Here is a 23,998-nt window from a genome sequence, read left to right on the forward strand (position 1 = left end):
CACCCCTTTACTTTATGAAGTGTCACGGTGCATCCAACTTTAGATTAAATCACTGAGAGTCTTCCTACTACTTTTTCAAGAGTCATAGCCAACACCTTTCTCCAAAGACAGTATCGATCCTCCAAGGTTATTTGCGTTAAAAAACATGACCAGGGGATGGAACCCGGCAATGGGCTGGGTCTGAGTAACCCGGAGCCAGTCCCACTAACCAGCCCCAATCGGGCAGGTCCTAGCTGGACTAAAAAAGGCTAAAAGAAATCTAAATAAAGCTCAAAAAATTGTTGAAAGTGTAATTAAACAAAATATATCCAAATTAGATTAAAAACTAGTAAAAAAACGGGTGCAGTTTGCATACGGATGTATCCGTAGGTGTAGAGACACGGTTTAACTGATACACACCGTCTATACATTTTGACGGCCACGATCACATAGTAAATAAAAGGGCAAAACGGGTGATCGTCGGTAGCCAGTTTTGCTTCCCTCGACATGTCCCTCTGCCACACCAGGCTTGAGACTAGACGGGAGGAAAGAGGAATTTAGAGAGAGAAAGAGGGGATCGTTGGATTGAAAGAGATGTTCAGGAATATAGAGAGAGAAAAAGGGGAGAGTTGGGGTGAGTAGAGAGAGAAGAGGAAGAAAAGTTTAGACGGGAGGCTTTGGAGCCACAGGAGGAAGAGGAATTTAGAGAGAAAAATAGGGGAGAGTTGGGGTGAGTAGAGAAAGAAGAGGAAGATTGGAGCTTCGGAGTTATAGGACGTGCTTGACCTGCAAGTTATTGAAGCTCAAAATCTTCATCAAAGTTTTCTAGGCATCATCTCCAATAAGGATGCATCCAATTGATTTTAGCATGACAAACGTTTGTAGATCCACCCCGATGCCCATTTCAAACAAAAAGATAACGATTTCACTGAGGTTTTTGCATCGAGACCTCATGTTATTGAACCCTAAATCACCCATCCGCCCTTCTTTAATTTTCTCTGTCAAATCAGTACCAAACGATCTAATAACTGATTCAATTCGTTCATATTTCATCCATTTAGAAAAACCCTTAGGTGATTTTTCGGATCAATTGAAAAATTTGTAGAAATTGATGCACAAATTTTTCCATATATACTCATGTTATATATCCAAAAACCTTCACCCTACTTTCGTCCTAGTATAGCAAGCATATTTTGGGCATTCTATAGGGCACCCGTATGTGGGCTTTCTCTTTAAATTTCACCCATTTGTAATAATTTTCACAAATTTAATACAATGTTAACCCTCAAAAAAAAAAAAAAAAAATATGGTCATCCAATTTTATTTATTTTTAATTAAAGAAGTATTATATTTGGTGTGAATATTTTTTTTTTAAGCTGAGTTTGCTTTTTTAAGTGTTAATTACTGGTGAGGCTAAAAACCAAGGTGAGGCTAAAAGCCAATGTTTGAACTATCCTGAAGTTGTTGATAGATTGATAAAGCCAACGGTTGAACTATCTTGAACTTGTTGATAGATTGATAAGTGTATACACTCTTAAATCTGCTCGATTTGGGGATGGCTTTTGTAGTATGTGACAACTTTGTATTGATTGACAAGTGTATACACTCTTAAATCAGCTCAATTTGGGGATGGTTTTTGCTGTATTTGAGAAGTGTATACACTTGTAAATCAGCTCAATTTGGGTGTGGCTTTTGCTGTATGAGACAACTTTGTATTGATGTGAATGTAGTTATGATTTGGGGAAGGCTTTTGTTTTATGAGACAAATTGAAGCTTTTGCTTACTCATTGAATCAACACAATTTGGGACTTACTCATTGAATTAGCACAATTCGGGGATGGCTTTTGCTGTATGAGACAAATGTGAATGTTGTTTAATATTATGGCTCAATTTGGAGATAGCTTTTGTTGTATGACATGTATTGATGTGAATGCAGTACCATGTGGCTCAATTTCATGCAGTACCATGTTGCTCAATATGGCTTTGTTTGACTTCGAAATAACTTATTCTATTCTTTTCTTATTGATGGATGGTTTATGTAACTTTCAATTGGCTAACTGCATGATTCTTTCTCAGTCCCATTTTCATTTATGCTTACTGTCATTGCTTGTTTGATTTCTTGTTTTTGAGGATTTGAGGCACCGAATTTGAGGTACTTTTAGCTTCCACCTAGGTCTCAGATAAATTGATTTTTACTTTGGTTCTATAAGTTGAGGTAAGCAAAATGTTTACTATTATTCATGATCTGGATTTTTTCGTTTGTGTATAAATTGGTGGTTGGGAACCACAAAACTACTTGCTTGCATTTAAACTTTGATTCAGTAGTTTGATTATGAATGTTTTGAGGGCTATTAGTTCTATAATATGACTCCCAGAAACTAAAAACTTGATTTGTTGTTCAAAAAATGTCATGTTCTTTTTTATTCTATGATTAAATTGTTTCAAATGGCCTTCAATTTTAGTTATATCCTAACATAAGAACCTTGATACTAGTCAACTAAGCCAATGTAACTGCTGAAAAACATTGTGGCCTTAATTCCATTGAAAAAAATCATGGGCATAACTTCATTCTCAATTTTCTTATAATGGTTTTAATTCATTCACTATCTGTTATGATCATGAATTCTTCATACAACATCCTTCATACAACATCCTTCATTATTATTAATTTACACAGTTCATGTATTAATCGAATATTTCATCCAATACGGCAAAGTAAAGTATAAACTTAAAAAATATTGTGTATCGCAGTCCATTTGGGTCATGACCATCTGATAAAGTGATGCCTGTTGACAGAGAGATGGAGAGAGATTACGATGGAGCTTTGGGCTCATGTCTTGTTCTTACAAGTCTGTCTCTCCATCGGCTTCCATTATTTAATTAGACGGGCATGATTCTAATGGCCAGTCTTGTAATAAGTATTTTTTCTTATTATTTCTTTTTTGAAAATAATTGATTGCCATTTTTGGTTGATGTTGCATATTGCACAATGATTTCAAAGTTGATTTGAATTATTAAATTTTGTCCATCCTTCAACTGCAGATTGAAGGGCTGCAAAGACACCCAAAATATGGAGCCCGGGTTGAGAGTCATGCATACAAGAACATGTGGGATGCTTTACGTAGCATAGTGCAAGCAGAGGGTTGGGCTGGTTGAAGGGCTGCAAAGACACCCAAAATATGGAGCTCGGGTTGAGAGTCATGCATACAAGAACATGTGGGATGCTTTACGCAGCATAGTGCAAGCAGAGGGTTGGGCCGGTCTTTATAAAGGCCTTGTCCCTTCTATTATCAAGGCAGCCCCAGCTGGGGCGGTCACTTTTGTGGCTTATGAATACACATCGGATTGGTTAGACTCCATTTTAACATGACATAGCTCTGATTCTTTTGCCATGTCATTCTTTGTTCTTATAACGCAAATCTCCAATTCTTTACATTCATTGCTAGGTAAGCCTTCGTTCTATTTCTCACTTAACGTGAGAGCCATTGTTAAGGAGTGAGGTTCCCCCTCATTTTGACATGTTAGTGAGAAAATTGTATCTGTAATTTTGTATCTGGAGCACTGATCCACGAGAGAAGTTTTTGGAAGCTCCATGAAGACTCTCCAGCTACAAAAATGTGGGATCTTTTGTTGCCGTTCATGCGTGGGCGAGAGAGAGAGAGAGAGAGATTTTGACTAGAAGGAACTGTAATAGTTATTTGTATAACTTCTTTAATTGGTATTTTTGCATATTTATCTTAAGTGATGTTATTTCCATGCTTTTAGTAGATTTATTGTTATATTGGCTCTTCATCCCAGTCAATATTTTTGCATTGATGTTGGTGTGCAAGAAAAATGATTCAGGCAATTGGGTGATACCCTGTGCTCCAAACCATTGTCGTAAGAAATATGGGTTTGGGTGGGGGAATCAGTCAGATTGACCGACTGACCTGACCTAGGTCTCGGTCTGGACCTAGCCCGTTGGCATGGCAGGTGAAGTTGTAGTTGGTCTGACTTGTATACATAAATTAAACCATTCAATGGTCAGGATTGGCAAAGGTATTCTGATAAAGTTCTTTAAGTAAAGTTTTATATCCATCAAAATGATAAAAGAAATTAAAAATAGAATCATGAGCACATCAGACAACTAGGTTTGTAAGATAGAATTTGACCCATTTGCCTGATAATGTTCCACCCGTAGACTGGCTTACTATATTCTTTTCCGCATATTTTGCACCAGGAGCTGAACTCTATCTCGATGCAACCGTCCCAGGACCTATACCCAGATCCAACCCATTTACAGCCCTAAGTCCCGGTTGGGCCAAAGAGTATAATTTCTTGGCATGTTTTCAAGAAACCTCTCAACTCCATATCATTATTATACATCATAATATTTGAGTGCAATGGGCCTATAGAAAGCTCTCTCTCCTCTCTCATGAAGTAACTGTTCTTGCAAAAAAAAAAAATGGAAAGACCAAGTGCTGAAAGGTTCTCTTTAACATCCTGGTTGCAGCATTAAAAGAAATTCTCAAATTCAATCAATAAAAAAAGCCTCAAAATCCACCCTGAAATATTTCTTTCTCAGTGTTTGAATGAGAACCAACAAAATCAGCAGGTAACAATAGGCAACTTACTAACTGTATTTCCTCATATTACAAACTATGACCAGCACATGGTGGCACTTTAGCAGCCAAACCAGAAAAAAAGTCTCTCTTATTGCCATTTGTATGGACAAAGAAACAAGGAGAAAAATCCACTACAAGAGAAATATTCAAGTGAGTTACATAAAGGCCAAAAAAGGGTAAAATTATATAATTGGGTTGGTAAAAAAGGGACTTGAAGTGATCTCTAATTTACTCATGACAAAAATGGGAACAGGGGACAGCCCTCCCTTAGACATTGTAGGCTTCCTAGAAAGAAAAAAAAAAAAAATCACAGAAAACAACCTGGACTCATAACCTAGTCTTGCCATCTCCATCCAATACCATCCTATAAAGCATATATCATGAAATCCTAGTTTGTATATAGTATTATGCAATATAGTTCTCAAGCACCATCCATACGAAGTATAGATGTATAGATTCTCAAGCAAAAATTTCATTTACAATATACGAGAGAAATACAACCTCTTCATAAATTAACCACACCTGCCACACCAAATACAATATCAAGCCACACTTGCCACATCTATTACAATCTCAAAATATCCATTTACCACAACTACCGCACCAAATACATATTCTTAAGCAGTATTCTCAACCACTACTACATTCTCCAAAGATTTTCCACAATAACCGCACCAAATACATATTCATTTATCTTTGCAACAGCAACACCAAATACATCATATATAATCCATGTACGAGAGAGAGAGAGAGACAGAGCAAGAGAGAGAGAGACGGCTTTCAGAATAGTAAATGGCAGCAACTGAGAGGATCTCATGTGCTTCATTATGAAAGACCTTAAATAAGCACACTTGTACACATGATGTTGCAAACATTGGTTAAACATGCAAATCTAGGGCAAGTTCCACATCAAATGCATTGAATTATCAAAAGTTAAGTGATGAGAGGAGGGAGAAGGACTTTACATATTGAAACAACAAGCAAAATTGAATACTCCAAAAGTGTGTATGTGAGAGAGAGAGAGAGAGAGTTAGATAGATCAACATTTGAGTCCGTAAGGCATTAAGCATACAAAACATATAGTTTCAAGTTAGGTTTCCTACTTGTTTATACAAAATACCCATGTATTTGAAGGGCATTATATTTACATTTTTGCAATGATTATATATAAAAAAAAACTATCCAACTAGATATCAAAAATTATACAATTGCATATCAAAAAATTGTGTAATTAGGCATCAAAAAACTTCAGGTTGTAGTTATCAAAAGCATATGTAAATCATTGTCAATTCAAAGGCTAATCACTGCTGCTGCCTAGCCTCATCATCTTGGGTGTTACTCAACCATCCTTGGCGGTTAATTGTGCTTTCAATAGTGGCGCCCCTATACCAAAATAGAAAACAAGGAACAACTCAATGATAGTGGATTACAATGGAAAAGATTTCATGATTAAAATTTCAATCTGCTCACCATAAAATTATTTAACCATAAGCATTAAGAAAAGGGAGGTCTGCTCAAAGCTAAATAGCAAGTTAGTTATTCAATTTTTAGAGTTTGAAAAGTAGCAAATAGACATGAAAACATCCACAACAATTAAACTCAAGGTTTTAAAATAGAAACAATGCATTAGCTTATAAACAACAAGTTTTAAAAACTTAAACTCAGAAGTACAAAAAATAACATATCATACAGTGTCCTGCACAAAGAGGGACATTTACATCTACAATAACTTGTAAACTCAAATTTCTTGCACTTTATTTTACTCGTTCTCTCCATGTTTCAAACTAAAATTTCTAGGCCGCCCCTTTCTTTTACTCGTTCTCTCCATGTTTCAAACTTAAATGTCTAGGTCACATGTGGATTTGAAACCACAAAGAGGATCGGTGTCACACAAGGGGATCCTATGTATGCAGGGCTGCTATGGGTAGAAGATGCTTGTATTACATAACCTTTTCCATGTCAATTCTAGCAACAACCTTATCACATACCTCATCTAGAACCATCTTTGCATACTCATACAAGCCTATACTCATTGCACCATTTACTGATAGAATGTTGCAATTTCGAAATAGATCATTGCAACTGTTGAATAGGTATCCTCACAGTTAGGTCATACTTGAACTCCATGACCATTACGAGCAATACCCTTTGTAAAAAAATTTGTCTATCTTTTCATTATATAGTTTTGGGGTAATTCAAAAATATTTTTTAGAAAAAATACCCTGAGCATATGACTACAAGGGATATAGATGACAACTGCATGTTGCTTTCTCCTCGGTGTTTCTTAATGCGACCATGTGAGCTCTGTGACATACCCCATATTCTTTCAAACTAAATGTGCATACCACCTCTTCTTCCTCTTGGACTTCACAAGTAAGATTAATGGCTTCCATCAACTTTGGCTGAAAGAAGTTCGAAAAGATAGTTGGGGTATAAATTTCAGCCATCTAGTAGTCTTCATAACTGGTGTCTCGTTATGAGATTTAAAGTTTGCAGTGCTTTCATCATCAAATTTTTTTGTCAATTAATTTTTGTAGTTTGCCCACAAATGTAGTCAAGTTGGTATGTGAACTCACATATGCCTTGATGTCTTTGTTCATAGCTTCACTTCTTCCACTTATTCTATTGCCAGCAAAGAAGCAGTCTTGTAAATATACATCTACCCACTGATGTCGAATTTCATACAAATACTGCAACCATTCATTATTCTTTAAATCATATATTTCTATCATTTTTGGCCATGTGGCTTCAAATTCATTTATGGAGATGCATTGGTCAATACATTTATAGAATTCTGCATGGAAGGATGGATGTTTGCGCTCAACTTGTGCCATTTTTTTCTCAAACTTTTGTATAATATGCCATCTACACAAGCGATGTCGGGACTCTAGGAACACTTTTTTTATTGCGAGGGCCATTGCCTTGTCTTGGTCTGTGATGATTGACTTGGGTTGACATCCATTCATCACCTCAAGCCACTTTGTAAATAGCCATGTAAAAGACTCCTCATCTTCTTTATGGAGTAACGCACAACCTAAGAATATTGTCTTTGTGTGGTGGTTCACTCCTAAAATTGGGGCACATGGCATCTGATAGACATTAGTTTTGTATGTGGTATCGAATATGATGACATCCCCAAATAACTCATAAGCAATTCTCGATTTCGCATCAATCCATAGTATATTGCTTAAGTGCCCTTCTCCACAATCTTGCATTGTATATGCAAAGAACGGGTTTTTAGCAATCTTAGATGCAAATAACTCCATCAATCCCTCTGCATCCCCTCCTATCTACTTTGATTTTTTTCTCTGACTTTTGTAGATTTCATTCTTGCAGTCTATTTTAATAAAAGGGAGAGTCCTTGGGCGACCAGTCTGAGTACTAAGCACGTTTGTTATCTTCAATGCAGCTAATCCACATGAGTTATACATATGGATCATTCACCTTGTGTGCTTTGGAATTTCGCGATGTGATCGAAGAAGATGAACTTTGGATGGTGAAGTTAAGGCATGAAAATGTTCTTTATTGTGCGCCACAATGATCCAAAAACCATTTTCATTCTTTTTTTATTCTTAGTAAGGCTTTGCACCCTGTCCTTGTTTGGGGCCATGAGTGATTCCCCTTGTATTTCTTATGTTGATAACCTTCTTTTGAACATACATACTCACGAGCAATGACTGACACATCTTTCCTTGAACGACGAGTCGAAGAATACCTAACATTAAAACCCTTTTTTTTTTGCATATTTGTTATAAAAGTCAAATGTATCTTTATGTGATTCAAATTGCATACCCTCTTTAGGGACATTATTACTAAGTTCAAAACCTTGAGGCTCATCCATGTTAATCTCATATGCATCCTCCGTATCTTGGCATACATCAAACTTGTTGTTGCCATCACTGTCGAAATCATTAATATCCTCCATTTCATTGTGACAACCTAAATCGTCATAGTCCACCTCTGTTGGGTAATCCTCAATAGGAGTTTCTGCCTTTGTACTTGTTTCTGTCCCACTACCAACTAACTTACTTCTTAACTGCAAGTCAATTGTATACCTCATGTCCAGTTCATGTCCATTCTATTTTATAAATCTATAACATGAAAGAAAAAATCAATTAGAAGATTCATCTACCAACTTTAAATCATATAATTATTTAGAAAATTTCAAAGCTAGCATTAAATACTTCCATCTCAGTACAACAATCGCTATCATTGCTCATATTACTCTTTAGCAATCTATCATTACTCTGTAGCACTATTAATATTATTTAGTGGTAAACAATATCAAATACATAAATATTAGCAATTTATCTTTCTCAAAGTAAACAATATCATCGAATTTATAAATATTAAACATAAAATATTAGAAGGGTGTTAGAAAGAACTCATAAATGGTACTACTTATAACAACATAGAATATCTGTAGAAATATTTCTACTGTTGTTAAGATAGAATGCCAAAATCATTTAAAGACAAAAAATACAAAATCAATCCTCATTTTGGAAAATACTTATCAGCAGTCAATTGTTTGTTGTTTACATGGTCTAATACAAAATTATCACTAGCTATCATCACAACTTCATTACATCTCTTAACTATTTAAAGACAATAAGAACCCTATGAAATACATGGGGCAAAAAAAAAACGCTAATAAAGCAAACTCAGCTTAAAGAAAAACGATTTACATCAAATAGAACACTTCTTTGGTAAAAAAATTGGATGACCGTTTTTTTTCTAGGGGTTAACATTGTATTAAATTTGTGAAAATTATTACATAAGGGTGAAATTTAGACAGGCAGCCCACATACAGTTGCCCTATACAAAAAGTGACGCCCAAAAAATGTTTGCTATGCCATGATGGAGGTTTTTAGATATATAACATGAATATATATGGAGAAATTTGTGCATCAATTTCTACAAATTTTTCAATTGATCCGAAAAATGACCTTAGGGTTTTTCTAAATGGATATGAACGATTTGAATCAATTATTACATTGTTTGGTTCTGATTTGAGAGAGAAAATTAAAGAAAGGCAGATAGGTGATTTAGGGTTCAATAACAAGAGGTGTGCATCAAATTCTACAAAATTTTCAATTGATCCGAAATATGACCTTAGGGTTTTTTTAAATGGATGAAATATGAACGATTTGAATCAATTATTACATTGTTTGGTTCTGATTTGAGAGAGAAAATTAAAGAAAGGCAGATGGGTGATTTAGGGTTCAATAACAAGAGGTCTTGATGCAAAAACCTCACTGAAATTGTTTTTTTTTTTTTTGAAATGGGCATCATGGTGGATCTACAAAGGATCGTCATACTAAAATCAATTGGATGCATCCTTACCTAAAGATGATGCCCGGAAAACTTTGATGAAGGTTTTGAGCTTCAATAACTTGCAGCTCATGCTTATGACTGCAGGCCCTGTAACCCTGACGCCTCCAATCTGAACTTCTCTTCCTCTTCTTTCTCTACTCACCCCAACTTTCCCCTATTTCTCTGTAAATTCATGTTCCTCTTGTGGCTCCAAATCCTCCGTTCTGAACTTCTCTTCCTTCTCTCTCTCTACTCACCCCATTTCTCCTTTTTTTCTCTCGTAATAAATTTTTACCCATGTGTGGGTTGCCTCATAACTTGGGAGATCTCTACTTACCCCAACTCTCCCCTTTTCTCTGGTACTAAATTTCGCCCATATGTGGGCTGTCTCATAGGATGAGGGGGTAGAGAGAGAAGGTTGGACGATGGTGAAATTACTGGAACAGCTTGGGATGAGAGGGTAGAAAGAGAGAGTGCGTGAGAGAAAACTATACTCAATGAAAAAAAATTGGAGGGAAATGATTCGTAAAGAGAGAAATAGAGGTAAAAAACAGAAACCGGAGGTTGTCGGTGAATGAAATGCTTTCTTGAGGTTTGGTCTAACATCTCAAACCTTCTAATTGATTGGACGATTGATAAGGGTGCATCCGTAGGTGTTATAAAATGTAAAAATCAACCTTTATAGCCAAAATACTTCCCTATCTTTGCCAAAATAATAGAAAACACTAAAAAACCTACTAAAAAAGCAAGTTTTCTCTATTGGCTTCTACTTCTCTTGCCACTTCTTAGCAAACCTATTTTCCTCACTCAATAAATATTCACCACTTCCCAATTGGTTATCACTTGTATATATTATAAGAAAAAATTTATATAAGGTTGCAATCTTATACATTTGAAGTAAGGTGCACCTAAAAAATCCTACAGAGCAGAGCGTTCTAGAATTGGAGAACCCTCCAAGTGATCATATTGACATCGAGATGAAATGGACAAAAAGAAAAAAAAAAATTTCAAGTCCAAAAAATTATGCATCTTGTAACAAGTTATCTGGACCGTCTATTTTCAAAATTTTCAAGTGTTTCTAGATTTGCCTGATTTGTACAATTTTTAAAATTTTAATTTTTATATCTGAGGATGAAAAGAGATTTTCAGGCCATCATAAAGTTTTCGACATCGAAAAGACACCTTCAAAAAAAAAAAAAAAAAACAAAAACAAAAACAAAAACAAACTAGAATCACTTGAGATGTTCTTCTAATAGTTATAGAAATGAAATTTGGGGTTGGAAAAAAACTCTTATACTTTGTAGTTCAAAGAAAAATTAAATACGGAAGCATAAAAGAGAGAGAGAGAGAGAGGGGGGGTTGGGGGAGGGAGGGAGAGAGATACATGGGTTGGGGAAGTGGCAAGAAAGAGAGAGAGAGGAGGGGTTTGAAGATAGGATTTTAACAAAGTTAATACCACTAAACATGTCTTAAATTTGAGTCTATGAGGAAAGCATCCACCAAATTAGAATATATGGAGAAAAATTTCCAAGATTTTTATGTTTCTCGCAAGAACATTTCCACTATATATTGCCTCTAGTAAAAAATACAATTGGAATTTTATGTGATCGCCGTATACCAATGAGGCTGAATGACAAGTTCTATAGGACAACGGTGATAGGGCATACTAAAAATAATATACCCATAGAATAAATGTAGCGGAGATAAGAATATTGAGATGGATGAGTGACAAGACAATAATGGATAGAATCCGAAATGAATATATTCGAGAGATTTTTGGCGTGACACCAATAGAGATAAAATGAGAAAGAGTTGGCTTAGGTGAACTGGCCATGTATAGCACCGACCAAGTACAACATCTGTTAGGAGGTGTGAGTTAGTTCAAGTGTAAGGAATGAAAAAGGCAAGGAGTTGGCCCAAAAGGACGTAGTTGAAAGTAATCCGAAAAGATATTGAAACTTATGGTCACACTGATGATATGACCTTTAATAGAGCTAAATAGAGAACCAGGATTCCTATAGCCAACCCCAATTAATTAGAAAAAAGCTAACATGATGATGATAATGATGACTGCTTTAAGAAAAACTCAATTTAGGTATAATTTTAAACTTCAAGTTGGGAAGATATCTTCTTCGACCCAACAACCAATCTCCGAAAAAGAAGAAAAAAAATCAAAATCAAATGCATAAATTGCATGAAAATGATAACATCATAATATTTTTTTAAAAAAGACGAAACTTAAAATCTAAATTTCATATTTTTGCAAGTAATCATCAGCCAACTTTAAATCTTAAATTCCACAATTTCATATAAAATAAGAACTATATCCCAAAATGTGGGATCCTAAAATTAATTAATATATGGGGTCTTATCCTAGGGAGTGAAAATCCAAGAAGGAAAACTGTTTCACGTGGGCTAGACAGCATGTCTACATATGCTGGCCAGGAAGTATAAAGCATCCATCTTAATGATGGATGCAAATAGGTTTTCCATCTAAAAACAATGAAAACTAACTATCCAAATCTTTTTTTACTAGAATTATGATTTGAAAATTTTAAAAGTTACTTATTTTTTCATATTCATGATCCCATGTTAGAGATTACATGCCCTGACAAATTAAGTCTTATATCTATCTCCAAAATCGATTTATTAAGAAGCGTGCATTTCTTACATATGCTGGCTTGGCCGCATAGAAACCGGGTCCAAATCTCGGAGAGCAGCTCTTTGTGTGTAGGGAAGATGTTTTGTATGATCCCGCAGGAGTACACTGTACTCTTATCTATAAAAGTCAAATTCGCTTTCAATCAAAACTTTCAAGCGATCTCCATCCACCGTCTCATCACTTGTCATATCTTGGAGGGCTTCTTTGATGCTGTTAGTATGCCCTTTCATCAATTGACACGTGTACCTAGCAAGGTGACTATCATATGGAGATAATTGGATTTTCTTTTTCTCCACCATGTCGTTATGTTCAAATGAGTCGATCAAAATCCTACCAAGAGATTCATCAACCTTTTCTTTTTAGCATTTGAGGTCTTGAAGATGATTTGGATGTCTAGCGTATCAAAGAAATGGCCTAGGTATTCGTGCTCTTGACCAGAGGGCCTTTGCGAAGTAGTGCTTTAAATCATAGAATAGGGTTTTGGGTCTTAGATCTGGACCAGTGATCGGCAGACAGAATTGGCTAATAAAAAGAAATTTAAATAAACTAAAAATTGAAATATTGCAAATAGAAAATATAAGAATCAAGCAATCTGACAGGCCTGATTCCCTGACAAAACCACAGTTAGAGAACTAACCATTCTATGTGGAACTAGATGATTCTTGGTATCTGGCAGGCCCGATTCCCCGATAGAACCACTCTTAGAGAACTAATCATTCTATGTGGAACTAGCTGATTCTTGGTACCGATTGGGAATTGGGCCGCTTCGGCAAATTCTCGATTCAAACCGGCCAATTTGGGGTAAATGTAGTATTGTGGATTTGGATCTTTGGGTCTCAAAGCACTGATATAAAAATTAGTCTTCGAGCCTCAAAATACTACAGCCTCTCTACAAGTATTCAAAAATTTAATGCTGCTTTAATATGTCAACATTTTATAATACACCTTTGGATTTTGGCCAGTTTGTTTGGAAATCTTACTACAAAAAATACAGTTTCATTCCTACTATAGGTAGGGATCCCTTTCCCTCTAAACTATTAAACAGAAACAAATTTAGTTTAAAAACCAAAAGAAACAAATATAGTTTCAAACCCCATGTATTGCCATGGCCAGAGGCCCTTACATCCAATGTGAATGAATGACAGAGGTAAAGAATTTAGGGAGAGAAAGGAACTTTTGAAAAATTATTGTCCCCACACGATTGTGACGGTTCTTTCTGATAGAATATCATGGTATCTACATAGAACTATTTGTATATTAATGTATTTAAAGAATAAATAAAGTCCAATATAAATATACAACCAGTAACAGCTGTGGATAAATTATCAACAATTATGGATAAATACCACCTAATCTTATCATAATTAAGGGATGCCTATCCATACAATGACACCTAACTCTATCAAGAGATATACCACATCAGCAATTTGGCCAGGAAAATAGATATTCTAGAAATTTTTGCAAACATGGTGATTATCGGGTTAAGCAAGGCATTAGACCACATAATCAATTTGGCTAGGAAAATAGAGGTTCTAGAAAATTTGGCGCCCACCGATGTCTTTTGTTGAGTTGTGTTTCGACTCTCCATATTTGCATTTCATGTATTTATTGGTATATTTGTTGTTGTTATTGTTGCGTTCGGAAGGTTTCCGAGGCACTTCGCGAACGCCACAGAACTCTTCGCTGCCAGGCTCCCCTTTGATGCTGGGCCCTTGTTGAACAAGATTTAAAACCTACCTCTGACAAATGGCCTTTGAAAACAGTCGATCTGCCCCATCTAAAAAACCACCCCTCTACCTGCTTTTGTCTCTGGATCTTGATTTCAAGGTCAAGGCCACTTTGAAAACAGTCCATCTGTCCCATGTGAGAAACCCCCTCTCTGCCTGTTTTTGTCTCTGGATCTTGACTTTAGGGTCCAGATCAGTTTGAAATCTCTCCCAGCCATTATGATCTGATACTGTCATTGTCCCTCTGAAACTCAACCTAAAAAAAGAAAGAAAGTAGGTTCTCTGAGTTCATCTTTGCATAGTCTGTTCTTATTCGTAAGTTTGTTTGTTTTATTATTCAATCAAGTCTGTTATGGTTTGCGAGCTGTTGAATTGGTCTTGAATCCACATCGAGTTCTGTTGGCTCTTTTAAGTGCTATTCTGTTTTCTCAGCTATCTTGATTGTTTTTCTCTATCTCTGGCATATATGAATTGTTTTGTCCATTACTGAAGTCTTATGATTTGTCGTTGCTCAAGTTGCTTTGTTATTGCCTTTTTTTTATGCAACTTGCAGATCTGTTGTTGCTTAGAGCTTATCTTGTTCTGCATACTAGTTTGTTTTGGATCTAACTGTTTTGAACTCCGAATCTAAGGTCCAATTATGCTTGTTGATCGAGCAACCTGAAGTTGTGCACCTAAAATTGATCTAGCAATCTAACGGTATGCACCTAAAGATCCAACTGCTCGTTTTTGTAACTTAGTTTTCAAACTCCAGGTATTTTCTCTCAAAGCATCTTGAGATTGAGGGGGTATTATCTGTATGAATATTTATCCGTATAGATATATATTTCTTGATAAGATTAGGGGTCCTTGTATGGATAGATATGCCTTAATTATGATAAGATTAAGTTGTATCTATCCACAACTTTTGATATCTATCTACAATTATTATTGGCTGTATATTTATACTGAACCTTGTTTATTCTTTAATACATTAATATTCAGAGAGTTCCATGTAGATACCATGATATTCTCTCACTTTCACTGTATATATTATGATGATATAATGATAAAAGAATACAACTAATATATAATTTACAATGTCACCACTTTCATATATATTAGATATGCAATGTACACTTCCCTATCTTGGTACATTCTCTGAAATTTTCTTGCATGATTGCCTTAAAAAGGAAATGGCAACATTTCTACCTTGGCCTTTTAAAAAACTAGTTGTGTTGGATTTTATTTCTGGATGTGCTTTACACAAATGGAATGTGCTGACACCAAGATGTGCTTTCATCCTGCTGCCTATCCATCTGCATCGGGTCATGCAGGGGCCTGTGGCCCAGTGGCCTCAATAGATTGCAGCCATACTAAAACCGCATCTATTATGATAACTCATTGTTAAGGATGGTTTTCCAAGCAAAAGTTATATTATGCTTGATTTCCTACGATACCAAATTCCAACATAGTTTAATTTCTTTTAGTAAATTATGGGACTTTAGTATAGTAAAAAAAGATCTACGGGGACTTCAGAACTGCAAGTTTTTTTAATTCATGACATATCCAGGGAAAAAGAAAAAATATCCGGGAAAAGAGTAAAAAAAATAATACAAATGGATACTGAAAATACTATTTTGAAAAGGAAAACGTTTTGGGGGACTGCATTTCTTTCAAAATAAGTAAAGATTCACCATAAAACTTAATGAAAATTGCAGTTTTCGAATTGAAAAATCTTCAAATTGATTATCTCGGCCTTGATGAAATTAGGATTTTAAGCTTTGAAAATAGCACATATTGTCTAGACTGTCCATTTTTGCCGTAGAAATAAGTGTTCACAGAATTCGCAAGATCTATACCATTTTTTTGAACTTCAAATTTTTTAGTCGGTATTGAAAATTGGTTTTAGAGCCACAATAGAGATTTACGATGCCCAAAGTGCTTCAGCTGAGAATTCGAGGTGAGGCTTTACTTTGTTTTCTATAAGACCTAGGCTTTAATTTATGTGCTTTCCACTTAAACTCTTGCTCATCATTGAATAAAATTCTACATGCGTGCCCAATCCAAAACAAAAGCGGGGCATAGAAAAAAGCAAGAGAAAATGATCTATGGGTACCTTGTTGTGTATCCATTACCCACTTATAGCAAGAATCTTGAAGCTTCCCTAATTTCAATGACCTCCTCCCCTCGTGTCTCGAGTGCCCATTATCTTTTAGGCTAAGGATATAAGGGCCGTAATTTAATGCTGGTCCCGCCTATGCAGGGTCTTTGGAGGAGTGAGATGAAACCAGTTTTAATCTTTGGCTTTTTATTTACAAAACAGACACTTTCAATACTCAAATCCGAGCTCTTGCATTGGCTATCCAAGCCTTGAGGCTACGGATATGCTATTAAATATGTAACTATGCTCCTCGACCAATATCCTCTCTCTGTCTCTCTCCACTATTTCTACCTAATGCTGTTGTCAAGCTGGCTTAGGTCCCGGAGTCGGGTCTTAAACCTAGTTGAGTCTTGTACTTTGTTCACTAATTTTTACTTTAACTTTTGTGGGGAGTCTCTTTTAGAAAAGTGAATGTAAAAGTCCCTTACTTTAGTACATCAATTAACTTGAACAATATAATCAAATAATCCTTCATTTTATAATGGGTAAGCTTTGCATGTTTTCCCTACAACCTAAAATTTATTTACTTCCCCTTATCCAACCGTCTATTCTAAATGGAGGGCTAAGATTGCTCCAATCGCAATGTCACATCTCTACAATATTTTATTTTTAATTGTTTTTCTATAAACTATTTTGACACCAAATTTTGACACCCAATCCTCTATTAAACTCGCACTAGCAAAAAAATATAAAATAAATATTTCTAATAAAATAAAATGATCAAAATATCCCTGAAAACTTTAAGGGGTATTTTGGTCATTATATTTTATAGAAAAATTATTTTTAATAATTTTTATAGGTGCGACCCAATGAGAAAATGACCCGTACCAAATTTCATATTCATAAAATTTGTATAAAAAACTAAAAATAAAATACTTTGAGACGTCGGATCTAAGATCAAACAATGAGTGGCTCTCTTGATCACTCTTGAACAAAATTGGACAGCTGGATGATATGTTGGGTTTGTGTGGCTTTTAAAGGCCTTATGAGTGCTTGTAAAATGAAATGATCTAGTGGAACATGAACTTAGTGGAAGTGGGGTCCCTCGTGGACCATACTAAACAAACGATGTTTGCTGATACCAGATTATGCTTGACAATCTAGGCCAGTCGATTGGGAAAAACCCATGTTACCTGGCTATTAAAAAAAAATTTGAGAAAGGTTATAATGGTTAGTCCTTGATGAGGTCGGAGAATATACCCACATGAGTGAGCCGAGGGACTGTGTGACCCTTGTGTGTGATGGTGGCCTATAGAGACGGGGGCCAAAGCCTCATCCATGTGTCATCACACGACATGCATATCAATAGATCGTTCGAAAAAGCCAAAAATCCACCTTTTAGGGTGAAGCGTATGCATGTGCGAGAGATACCTCTATACACCATAGGAGCTGTGGTCGTATCAGGTCTAGGTGACCTTGACTTATCTCTAGGGGAGTACCTGAAATCCACAAATTGGGATTGCAACCCCTTGGCTCATCGGCTGGACTTTTGTGACCTACTAATAAGCCTCTGCTTGGATTGTGGGTTATGGGAAACACTGGGTCGGTCTGATAAAACAAGTGTGGTACGTAGTCTACAGTTGAAGGTGGAGTGCCTCATGATTGTTGATTATTAAACCATATGGATCCTTTTTCCATCAAATTAATTTAATTATGTTTGTTTTATGACGAAAACTATTTTAAGATTATTATTTGAATTTTTATGAATCTTTGGATATTTTATTTATAATTTTTGGATTTATAAAATTAAAGATATTGATTTTACAATGATTTAAATATTCAAATAATATTATAAAATCCTTTAATTAATTTTCAATATATAAAAATATCATGGGGGCCCATTGTGCACATGGGCCCACAGTATTTCTAGAAGGTGGGGCCCATGAGTGCCTCGGTTGGGTGGCACGCCCCACCCTTATTATCTTTCCTATTTTTGGTGATATGGCATATGGGTATATGGTTGCAAGATATTGACTAAATATTGATTTGATATATTTTTGAAAAAATTTGTAAAAAATTGAGTAGATTTGTGCTATTTTATGGCATGGACAATATTTTGATTAGATTTAATTTTTTTAATTTCTATTGATAGGAAAATGGTTTAGGAAAGGGGGATAATGATTCATGCCCATAATGTTGATGGCTCATCTATGGAATAGATGGTTCAAATCTCTCACCCCACAAGTCACCTAAGATCAATGGTTCATATTTAATCTCACAAGAAGAGGCAAGCCAAAGAAAACCGTAAGAAACCCTAATCTTATTCAAAACTTATAAAAAGGGATTGTCTCTACTAAAAAATCTCAACACCTGATCTCTTATACCTAATTCACATCTTTCTCTCACATATCCCACAATGGGGTATGCCCCACTTAGAATTTCTCTCGCCCTCTTAAGAAAAACTTATCTCTCTCATGAAAGCCAAAAGGAGCACGCACCACTCTCTCATATTTGATCTCTCCCTCCCACATTATGAAAGAACCTAATGGTTTAGGTTATGGAGTTCTTCTCTCTCTTATATCTTAACTATGGATTTATGGCTAGGGGTTTTAGGGTTTAGCAAAACGATAATCCATCTCTCTCAAACTAGGTTGTTAAAAGAATTCACTTAGGGATTAAAGGGGTTCATGTTTTATTGATGTGGCTTGGCCTAAACTTGCTTTTCCATTGAGATTGAAGGTTGATCATTGATCACGTGCCATCGGATGGTGGTAACTCGGTGTGAGGTGTAATAAACTCGGTTGAAGTAATCTCTTGTACTTTTCTTTTTGTTTCTTGCAATCTTATCTTTTATTTTCAAGCATAGTGCATAGTTATTTCAATGGCATCAAGTTGTTAAAATCTTGGTTTTATTGTTATGTTGATTTTATTTTGAAGTTTATCTTATTGTAATAAAGTCCACATGTAAGTTATTTTTTGCCAAAAGAAAAAGATAAAGAAAAAAAAAAATTATTCTCCAATAAGATGAAGAAAAAATAAATTATTCTCCAATAAAAGATCACATAGATCTTCTTTCAAAGGGAAGCATAGATCTTCTATGCTATAGGGAAAGTATAGAAACCTTTCCCTTTTGGGGTGGGTAAGGTGGGTTGTGATTTTGGGACGAGCCATATTGTGACAAATGGAAAAGGTAAAAGCATATTGAAACATATCAATTTGAAACTTCAGAGTTCCTTGAAAAAGAAAAGAGATAAGGGATCTTTTATTGTATTTTGCATTGAAAAATACAAATATTTATTTAAATAATATATCCTTTGTACAGAAGTATTTATTTGAAAATTATTTGTTTGCTTATATTTAGAGAGAGAGGTTATGGGTCATTTATTTCACATTGAAGAACGGAAAAAGGAGAGTCATGTTTTAAATATGTGAATTATCTTCTCTTGTGTTCTAACATTCAATGGGAGATAATGCATTTGCGGAACACACAAATCATGTAAGCCTAAGTGTGAGAGGGCGCATGGTGACACACTTGGTAACTCGTTTTCTCTCAAAGGGCAAATATTGTCTTGTGATATATTACTAGTTGTTTTCACAGCAAAAAGTTTATATTTTACACCATTTCCAACATCTACAAAGTTATTTTAATTTGGAAAAAGGTGTCAACGATGCCATGTAGAAGCTATGAGTACTTCAAACACCAAACAAAAGGTTGTATAGATGACGGAAAAGTTTTTGATTGATCATCTCATCTCAACCTCGACATATATAAATACAAAAAAAGGTTAAAAAAAAAAAAAAGATTTTCTAAGTCTTTTGATTCTTTGATCGTAAACTTGGATTCATTAATAGGAGCCGAGGCTCAAGCTTACAATGTGTTACAAAGAACCTAACAAGGAAGAGAAAAGGGGGAGGAAAGCGAAGAGAGGGGAGAGAAAGGGAAACCTAAAGAGGTGTAAGGGGCAGATCGAGCAAGAGCATCAGCCGCGCAAGTATTTATGCATTTTTAAATTCCATTATTAGGGGTGGAATATATTTTCAGGTAATCATAAGGTTTGTGGTACAAAAATTTGTATCTTCCTGTGGAGTTTGAAGATGCACTTTACTTTTACTATATAAGGTGGACCATTATACAAACCGCGGCCATTTAAATTTGGAAAAGGTTTATATAGAACTGAGGCTCTAAACAATCGAATTAGAGCCCACCTCAAAACTTTCACTAGAAGAGGTTGTCTTGATGCCCAAATATACTCAAATTGATCATCTCAACATCAAGATGCATTGACATGAAAAAAACATAGATTTCAAATTTTGGAAATAGTGCATCTTGTAACGCATTTTGAACCATCAATTTATTTTGGAAATAGTGCATCTTGTAAGGCATTTTGAACCATCTATTTTTAAGATTTTCAAGTTTTCATAGATATGCTTGAGCTACACTATTTTTTAAGCTTTAAGTTTTATAATGAAAGATAAAAATATATTTTAAGGCTATCAGAAAGGTTTCCAGCATTGAAACCACATTTCTTGACACCATTTGAAGGTGCGCTTCACTTTGAAAATCGAACCCTTTAAATTTTCATTTCATATTCCACAACTTACAAGTACAAGACTAAGAGCTCCAAATCAAGATTAAAAAATTTTCACTCGCCATATGATATTATTTTTTTTTTTTAATGTTAACTAAGAGTTTATATAAAAAAATAAAGTTTCGGACATCAAAGTGTAATTCTAGACATCATGTTGTTGCACCTTGCCACCTTAACCGCTCAAACTTAAAATCCATTCCTACTCGCCGCATTGTATGATGGCAGCGACCCATAGTAAAATTATTGGTTACTTGTTTCTAAAGTTTAAGGGACGGAGGGAAACAATAAAAACATGTATTGCGCTTATCCTCAAAGGGGAGTTATAAACCCCAACCAATATTAACCTTATTAGAGGGTGTAGAACATAAAAAATTACTTAGTAGAAGGAAAAAATGAGGTACCTTAAAATATAATAAAGGAAAAATTTCAGATTACACCTAAATTTGAGCTATTTAACATCGCACTGATATATTTTGTTTTAATTTCAAAATAGTCTATCAAATGGCATTTCAAAATGGGTTTTTAAATTTACTGAATACATTTGGGATGAAATCTTAAATACTTCATCTTTAGGAGTATTTTGATAAAATTAGGAAAAATAATAACTTATAAAAAATCAAAGAATCACATGGAAAATTTTGAAAATCAATATTCTATTTTCTTTACAAGAATGCTTTTCAAGATAATGGTTGTCACATTGATATTTTGAAAATCGCGACCATTAATATTATTCAAAAAATTTATATAAGATTGTAACTTTACTGGTAGAAGTGAAGTTGAACAACTTACACCATTCATTTTATTTAAATGGTCCAGATGTGACATTATCTTAAAAGACATGTCACTTTTTTACAACGTTTTAAAATACCTGTAAAATCTACACCACCTAATAAAATAAATAATGTTGAAAATAGCGACTTTACTTCTACAAGTAAGCTTGCCAACATTTATTTTGTTTACTAAGCCAAACCAAAAAAACTAAGCGTTAGGCAGTTGATTTAACCACTTTATGCCAGATCCAAACAAGCTTTTACAAGGGAAAACTCGGACAATATCATAAAAACCAAAGTTCTAAACTCACTGAGCCAACTCGGGATCGCGAGTGCACCATGGTGGGGTCTCTTGTGAACTTGAGTGCGTTGGCCACGGTACCCTTTCTTTAGTTATTTTTCACATGGAATGTCATTTTTTATGTTTTTTACATCCATGTTAGATCTTTTTTTGATAAATGTTTGATCAAAATCTGTTTGAACCTCCATTTTGATCGATTTGTATGATCTATTACTTGTCCAATTCAAGTGCAGGCACATCAAAATTTGATTTTTACGGTATTGATTTTATGGCAGTCTCATGAAATTTCATTCATAAAATATCGATCCCCACTTCTTTGAAGTTCTCTCTCATATCAGGATAGAACTTAAAATTAGTTTCAATTTTTTGGCGCTATTGTGATTTGTTGTATCAAAAGCCTTGTGGGAAGAGATTTGGAAATAAAATTTCTGGACCTAAAAGGAAAAATCTTTGATTTCTCATTGATTTTTAACCAAATCAGTTCAAATTTGTGGCAACATGCTCCCATCATGCTGATTACAAAATCCCGCACAATATTTTCGAATCAAAACAAAAGATATTCAAGATTGACTATTTGCTTTTTTGGATTTTTTGCCTGCACAAAATATGTTTTTTTGGCTTTTAAATTTCATTTGATTTTGATTTATAGATTCATTTAGATGAAACCAGGTTTTGATTAATCATTTTATCAACTTTATTTTATATTATTTTACCATTTTTTCATCTCCTTTTTTATTTTTATTTTATAAGTTGCCTGACTCAGGCGGATCAACTCACCAACTTGGCTTGTCCAACCCTGACCCAGCAGCTGCCCCATTGGATGATCCGAGACCGGTTTCTAAACATTTATCAAAACAATAAATAGTGGAAAATCAAAGTATCACAAGGCAAATTCTGAATAAATATTACTTTTTTATTTTCATAAAAAGGACGTTGCTTTTGAGATTTTGAAAATCATGGCAATTATTTTTGTTTTGGCCATTGTTTTTGCCTTCTTGACGATCCTTTTGTTCACAGACAACTGGAAAAGGGTTCTAGGTTTGGTTTTTTTATTGTTTTTATTTTTTATTTTTTGTGATGGAGTTTCTATTGACCTAGACTTCATAAAAATAGAGTAAAGTCTCACTTTGAATCTTCATCTATAAAGGACTCTCACAATAGATATCTTCTTGATGGCCCTAAAATTGTTTTCAATAGTAATTGTGAAATTTGAAACTCAAAAAATGATACAGATCTTGAAAATCCGTAAATACTTATTTTTGGGGTAAAATGAATGGTTTAGATAATATATTGTAGTATACACTATTTTTAGGATGTGAAATCCTAATTTTTTCACAGCTATAATGACCAAAGCTGAGATGATTGATTTGAAGGTTTTCGGTTGACAAAACTACAATTTTTGGTGAGTTTTGAGGTGAGGCTTTACTTAAATTTTTTTTTTTTGACACGCCTTTTTAGTGCTTCGACTCATATGTAAAAATGCATCCCCTCTACATGGTCCATTTTGAGATGAATTTTGGACCTAATTTTTTAGAAATATATAATCTCTAATATAGAGATCATTAATATGCAAAAAAAACAAAAACAATAAAGAACTAAAAATGATAACATTTTGAAAAAACATTTAGATCCTTGGTTTTATTTTTTGGAGGGACTACCACTTTACATCCATCTTTATGATAGATGTTTGATACTTTGGGGAACGCAAATATAGAAATTGCATCCCCTAATAGTCAATACATGACACACTTTCTTCTTCTTTTTAATATTTTTTTTACCTAAATTGTGTACTTCTAAGGAGAGTGGATTATGCTCCCTTGATAGAACAAGGTCATGTGACTCACTCCGGACTACTTTGTACCTTGAATGGTTAATAGACGTTAACATTGAGTCAATAGGTTATCAGCACCGTCCATTTGATAAGATTGGTTGCTGTATGCCCTAACTAAGGACCCCAATCAGGAGCCAAA

At 34.7% G+C, this 23,998-nt stretch overlaps 2 long non-coding RNA genes across 2 annotated transcripts; one reads left to right on the forward strand and one right to left on the reverse strand.

Annotated features, from left to right (window-relative positions):
- Positions 1-433: 433 nt before the first annotated feature.
- On the forward strand, positions 434-3,733 carry LOC105421620 (uncharacterized). Its single transcript, XR_967081.3, has 2 exons — positions 434-856; positions 3,022-3,733. It is a non-coding gene; the product is annotated as an uncharacterized LOC105421620 (long non-coding RNA).
- A 1,895-nt stretch (positions 3,734-5,628) lies between these two features.
- On the reverse strand, positions 5,629-10,762 carry LOC148780171 (uncharacterized). The gene is made up of 2 exons (XR_016042645.1): positions 9,927-10,762; positions 5,629-5,966 (listed from the first exon to the last, which is right to left on the reverse strand). It is a non-coding gene; the product is annotated as an uncharacterized LOC148780171 (long non-coding RNA).
- Positions 10,763-23,998: the final 13,236 nt, after the last annotated feature.

The sequence above is a fragment of the Amborella trichopoda genome, chromosome 10, assembly GCF_054954075.1.
Source record: "Amborella trichopoda isolate Santa Cruz 75 chromosome 10, AtrichopodaSantaCruz75HAP2 v2.0, whole genome shotgun sequence".
Lineage (NCBI taxonomy): Eukaryota > Viridiplantae > Streptophyta > Magnoliopsida > Amborellales > Amborellaceae > Amborella > Amborella trichopoda.